Genomic DNA, 6,062 nt, shown 5'->3' on the forward strand with positions numbered 1-6,062 from the left:
GTTCCCGTTATTGATAGTAGAAAGAAGTTGTAAGTAAATACAGTAGAAATAGGGTAAAACACGTAATTGGTTTACTTACTAGAGTAGTGATTACTAATCAACAATAGTGATAAGTGTTAAGAAACAATAAACTACCTTAGTAAGGAGTATTTTTAATATCAAGAGATATTACTTGCAACATTCAACAACAACAAAAAAAAACATAAAAAAGATGTGGTGTGCAACAATACTTACTGATAATTATATCGATCATAAGACACATCTCTAAACATACTTTTACACCAGAAGATATAGACTGTAGACCACCTCTAATAACATATTTTATAACAGAAGATATCGACTGTAAAACACATAACATATTTTACACCAGAAGATATAGATTGTAGACCACCTCTAATAACATATTTTATAACAGAAGATATCGACTGTAGACCACATCTAATAACATACTTTATAACAGAAGATATCGACTGTAAAACACATCTAATATAATTTACACCACATGATATCGACTGTAAAACACATGTTATAACATATTTTATAACAGAAGATATCGACTGTAAAACACATAACATATTTTACATCAGAAGATATAGACTGTAGACCACTTCTAATAACATATTTTATAACAGAAGATATCGACTGTAAAACACATCTAATATAATTTACACCACATGATATCGACTGTAAAACACACATCTAATATAATTTACACCACATGATATCGACTGTAAAACACACATCTAAAATAATTTACACCACATGATATCGACTATAAAACACATCTAATAACATATTTTACACCAGAAGATATCGACCGTAAACTACCTCTAATAACACACTTTTACACCAGAAAATATAAACTGTAAACCACTTCTAACAGCATAATTTTACACCAGAAGGCACGTCTAATAGGCCCGGCATGTCCAGGTGGTTACGAAGCTCGACTCGCCCTTTGCGAGTCGCGGGTTTGAATCCCCGTTCCACCAAACATGCTCGCCCTTTCAGCCGTGGGGGCGTTATAATGTGACGAACAATTCCACTATTCGTTGGTAAAAGAGTAGCCCAAGAGTTGGCGGTAGGTGGTGATGACTAGCTGCCTTCCCTCTAGTCTTACACTGCCTAATTTGGGACGGCTAGAGCAGATAGCCCTCGTGTAGCTGTCCGCGAAATTCAAAACAAACAAACACGTCTAATAACATAATTTACACCACATCATATCGACTGTAAACCACCTCTAATAACATACTTTTAAACCAGACGATATCAACTGTATAGTACGTTTAATAACACACTTTTTACACTAAAAGATATCGACTGGAACCACATGTAATAACATACTTTTACACTAAAAGATATCGACTGTAAACCACCTCTAATAACATACTTTTATACCAGAAAATATTGACTGTACAATATGTCTAATAACATGTTTTAACACCAGAAGATGTCCACTTTAAATAACATACTTTTACACTAGAAGATATTGGCTGTCAAACACCTGTAATAATATAAACCACATCTAATAACATACATTTTGTTGTACATATTCTGCTCTTCTGTATGGAGAATCCTGAATGGAAAAGTTAGTCGTGTAATTGAGATCTGTACTTATTTTACAAATACATTTTTTGTTAATGCTTTTCTTTTTGACTTTCTTTGTCTAACGAACAGTTTAATTTCTTCATGTTCTTTAATGTATCGTGATGTAATAATGATATATAATTCTTTATTTAATAGATGCATTGTCCTGAGCCATGAAACAACGTGCTAAATTGTTCCGTTTAATTTCCCTGTGTTTCAGTACTGTCTGGTTGTAATCTGTCCGATTTAACCGGCTTCGACTGTTTTTATATTGTTTTTTATCTTTCTTTCTTGTTATTTCAAACACTTTTCAATCAACCGTCATTCTTTCATTTCTCGGCGGATTGACTTGAAATTTGATAGGATTATAACTTGATCCAATACATCTATTAAACGTTTTTCTTTTTTTGATTTAGCCCTATTTAAGGATTTTATGGGATGAAAAGTCAAACAACCCAAATAATATATATAATGGGCTCCTGTGTGGTCATATTTAAACCAATCGAGATGAAAATTGGCAAAAATATAAATTTTCAGTCCCCAACAGATTGACATTCAAAAATATTGATTTGCTCAACTTCGACCAATTTACGTGGAAGTTAATACAATGATACTCTTTAAGGTCCCAAATAGAAATATAGACAGTTCTGAAATTTTTCAGCGTGGAAAGCACAATCTGGGTTTTCGTGAACTATTGATGTGTATGTCAACCAACTTACCTGTGAATTATTGATGTGTATGTCAACCATTACATGTATGTCAACCAACGTACATGTGAATTATTGATGTGTATGTCAACCAACTTACATGTGAATTATTGGTGTTTATGTCAACCATTACATGTGTATGTCAATCAACTTACATGTGTATGCCAACCAACTTACATGTGTATGTCAATCAACTTACATTGGATTTGATACAAAGAAACCTTCTTGCAGGTCACAAGCAGCGATATAGACAGTTTTCGATTTTTCTGCGTTTTTCACGATTTTTCTGGTGTCAAAATTTACCATGTTGGGATTGCGTGTCGGAGACATGTTGCATTCGCTCGCGAATTATGATCTCTTTAATTTCTTTTGTAATCTTAAATGTATCTCACGAGGTTTGGCCATTTTATTGGAATATAAGGTAGTCTTCATTGATACACTAAGACAGAAACGTTAAATAATCTTTATAATAAGTACATAATAACAACAAATTAAGAATAATAGAATATATATTTTACACACTGTAATCAATGTTGTTAAACAGAGTAACTAACATTAAAGAGAAAAGTGCAATTTACTAACATTTCTGGAGAAACTGATCATAATAAGTCATTATAGAATACATGTTACAAAAAACTGATCGATAATGTAATGACATAAAGTGAGTTAATAAGGAGAGAATATACTCAAAAGGATGATTTTCTTTTCGATGCCAAAAAAGACAGTCGGTAAAATAAAAGTGTCACACTCTTGGTGATTGTGAAACGAATTGATCAACACGTTCTGTGAATAAAGCTACCTTCCTTTTAACAACGTTCTGCCCACAAGCTGTTGAAGTTTTACCCTCTCGGACGATCCCCTCAGATTCTTTGGTAACTTATGTCTCGTCCAGAAACTCTTTTCAAAATAATTTTCGTAATTATCTTGAGATTTTAACCCCTGTCTGATTTTTTGAGGGGGGGGGGATGAACCTTTGTCCTGATTCTGTAAAGCCTAACTTTTGTCAAACCGACAAAAAATATGACTTACATTCTGACATTATAACTTTCCCACAAACAGTGTGAAAAGCATAACCTCATGCAAGTACACAAGACATTATAACCAGTCAGACAAACTGAAGAACATGACTTCTTACAAGTACACAATAAAACTTAAGATTAGCACTTTCTATTGTGAAGTAAGATAGACTAATGGCCAGATATTCTGAGGTAATGTAGACCATACACGAAGATTCTATAGTAATGTATGCCTTGTCCAGAGATTTTGCGAATGGAACTTTCTCACAGGTATACTTTAAGAATGTAAGTACCACCCATCGATTCTAAAAATTTAAAAAGTTCGTGTCCGCGATATTCTTCTGAACACGCTCTGTACTTTCATCGGTGAGCACGGAGTGACAGTTGATTACACTTTAAGATTAACAGTATCCGTGAAGGCGGCTGGGGCTGCTGACATGTTGTCGTTAGAAGTTCTAAATAAGGGGCTGCTCTGTCTAAACTTTGAAGTCTCTGATTGGTTATTCTGTGTACCACATACTGACTTGTTCCCTCTCCCAGGGATTGTTATGTCTGAACCTTGAGGTCTCTGACCTGGTTTTTTTCCCCCTAAAATATCATATAAAGTTTAAATAACCATTTTGGTTGTGAAATAAAACCCCCAGCAACTTATGTCACTGAAGAAAGTAAAAAACGAAGAGTATCATGAGTGCGATTTTTAATAACATTGAAATTGCATTTAACTATTGAAACATCAAACAGGTTGTAATAATATATTTAGTATTTTGTAATAGGTAGCGCGAGCAAAATTTTGATAGGCTCGAATTGACGTCTGTAGCCTTGTGGTTTTAAAATTATGTTTCTTGTGAAAAGATTCGAAACTAACGAATTCAGGACTAACGACTATACGGTCATGGATTAAAAACCACTGCGTTGTTGGTTCCTTGAGGCGAAGACTGTTATTGGTAGCTATAGCAACACTCGTAAACACTCTTGGTCGCATGGAGCGTTAAGTTCGAATGCATGACGCCAGGGAATGATGTGACATTCGTCAAAATCTTATGAAGACGTGAGTCTTTTGAGATGCAATATTTACCTTACATTATTCCCGTATCGTATACCATATTTTTTCTCTTTGAAGGCCCTTAGTACTGTCATTTATGGACCTTGAAAACGAACATTATTTATCGGAATGAGGTTTACGGTCAGGTTAGTCTCATAATGTTAGCAAAGGTAGAATAGAAGTCCTTGACTAAATGATGTTTTTATGGTGGTGAAAGACAAGAAGATTCAGTTAGGTCGTTACGTGAGGAACACTTATATTTATAATAGATATAAAGACGCAGTTTTCCTTCTATCTCAATCGTAAATAATATAAGCACGAACTGGTTGACAGAAGAAACACGTAATATTTCTGTTCCAACGTTGTCAATAATCACCTGTTTAATGTTTCTCATGTGACACAAAAAATCATGTGTGAATACGAAATGGAAAAGAAGGATTTACACCAGTTTCACAACAGTCTTGATAGAGAATGATGGAGTGTCGGTAAACTCTGATCTACCATTTTTAAAGTTAAGGTATTGTGCAACCTTAAGCGTTTTTTAATACTTATTTATATTTCCGTTTTGAGATTTATAAAGATTCTACCGTGAATTGTTTTAACAGCAACGTCAACAAAAGTAGCTTATCACAATAGTTACCATTAGTTAGCCCTGTAAATAAAACAAAAAATCTATGTAAAAAAATCGGTTAAAATTATATAAGAAAAATAATTTTAAAGATTTTGTAGGCAGTCTTTATTAAAAACTTCATCATGGGAAACCAAAATACAACAAATATTTGATGTTATCAATAACAGTCTGTTTTTTGTAGCTTTCTGTCCTCTAGAATTTATTTATTTTTACAAAACCGAAACTCGTGTTACAAATTGTTCTGAGGGGGTGCTATAGAAAAATCCTGTGATTTTTTGAACATCAGATGACGTAAGTTTGGTAGTTTCATTTTAACAATTTTATAATACCAACTGCAGTAATGATATAAAGGACAGATGTAGTTATGTTTCTACTTGATATCAACTGCAGTAATGATATAAAGGACAGGTGCAGTTATGTTTGTACTTAATACCAACTGCAGTAATGATATAAAAGACAGGTACAGTTATGTTTGTACTTAATACCAACTGCAGTAATGATATAAAGGACAGGTACAGTTATGTTTGTACTTGATATCAACTGCAGTAATGATATAAAGGACAGACGCAGTTATTATTGTACTTAATATCAACTGCAGTAATGATATAAAGGACAGGTGTAATTATGTTTGTACTTGATATCAACTGCAGTAATGATATAAAGGACAGGTGTAGTTATGTTTGTACTTGATATCAACTGCAGTAATGATATAAAGGACAGGTGTAGTTATATTTGTACTTAATATCAACTGCAGTAATGATATAAAGGACAAGTGCAGTTATGTTTGTACTTAGTACCAACTGCAGTAATGATATAAAGGACAGGTGCAGTTATGTTTGTACTTGATATCAACTGCAGTAATGATATAAAGGCCAGACGCAGTTATTATTGTACTTAATATCAACTGCAGTAATAATCTAAAGGACAGGTGAGTTATGTTTGTACTTGATATCAACTGCAGTAATGATATAAAGGACAGGTGTAGTTATGTTTGTACTTGATATCAACTGCAGTAATGATATAAAGGACAGGTGTAGTTATGTTTGTACTTGATATCAACTGCAGTAATGATATAAAGGACA

The 6,062-nt window shown here is 33.4% G+C and overlaps 1 long non-coding RNA gene across 1 annotated transcript in view; it reads right to left on the reverse strand.

Moving 5' to 3' along the window:
• Positions 1-1,167: 1,167 nt before the first annotated feature.
• LOC111087662 overlaps positions 1,168-6,062 on the reverse strand; it is a 10,237-nt gene continuing 5,342 nt past the window's right edge. Inside the window, exon 3 of the long non-coding RNA XR_002612322.1 lies at positions 1,168-2,730. This is a non-coding gene — a long non-coding RNA (uncharacterized LOC111087662). The remainder of the gene's footprint in view (positions 2,731-6,062) is intronic.

The sequence above is a fragment of the Limulus polyphemus genome, unplaced genomic scaffold (assembly GCF_000517525.1).
Source record: "Limulus polyphemus unplaced genomic scaffold, Limulus_polyphemus-2.1.2 Scaffold2446, whole genome shotgun sequence".
Classification (NCBI taxonomy): Eukaryota; Metazoa; Arthropoda; class Merostomata; order Xiphosura; family Limulidae; genus Limulus; species Limulus polyphemus.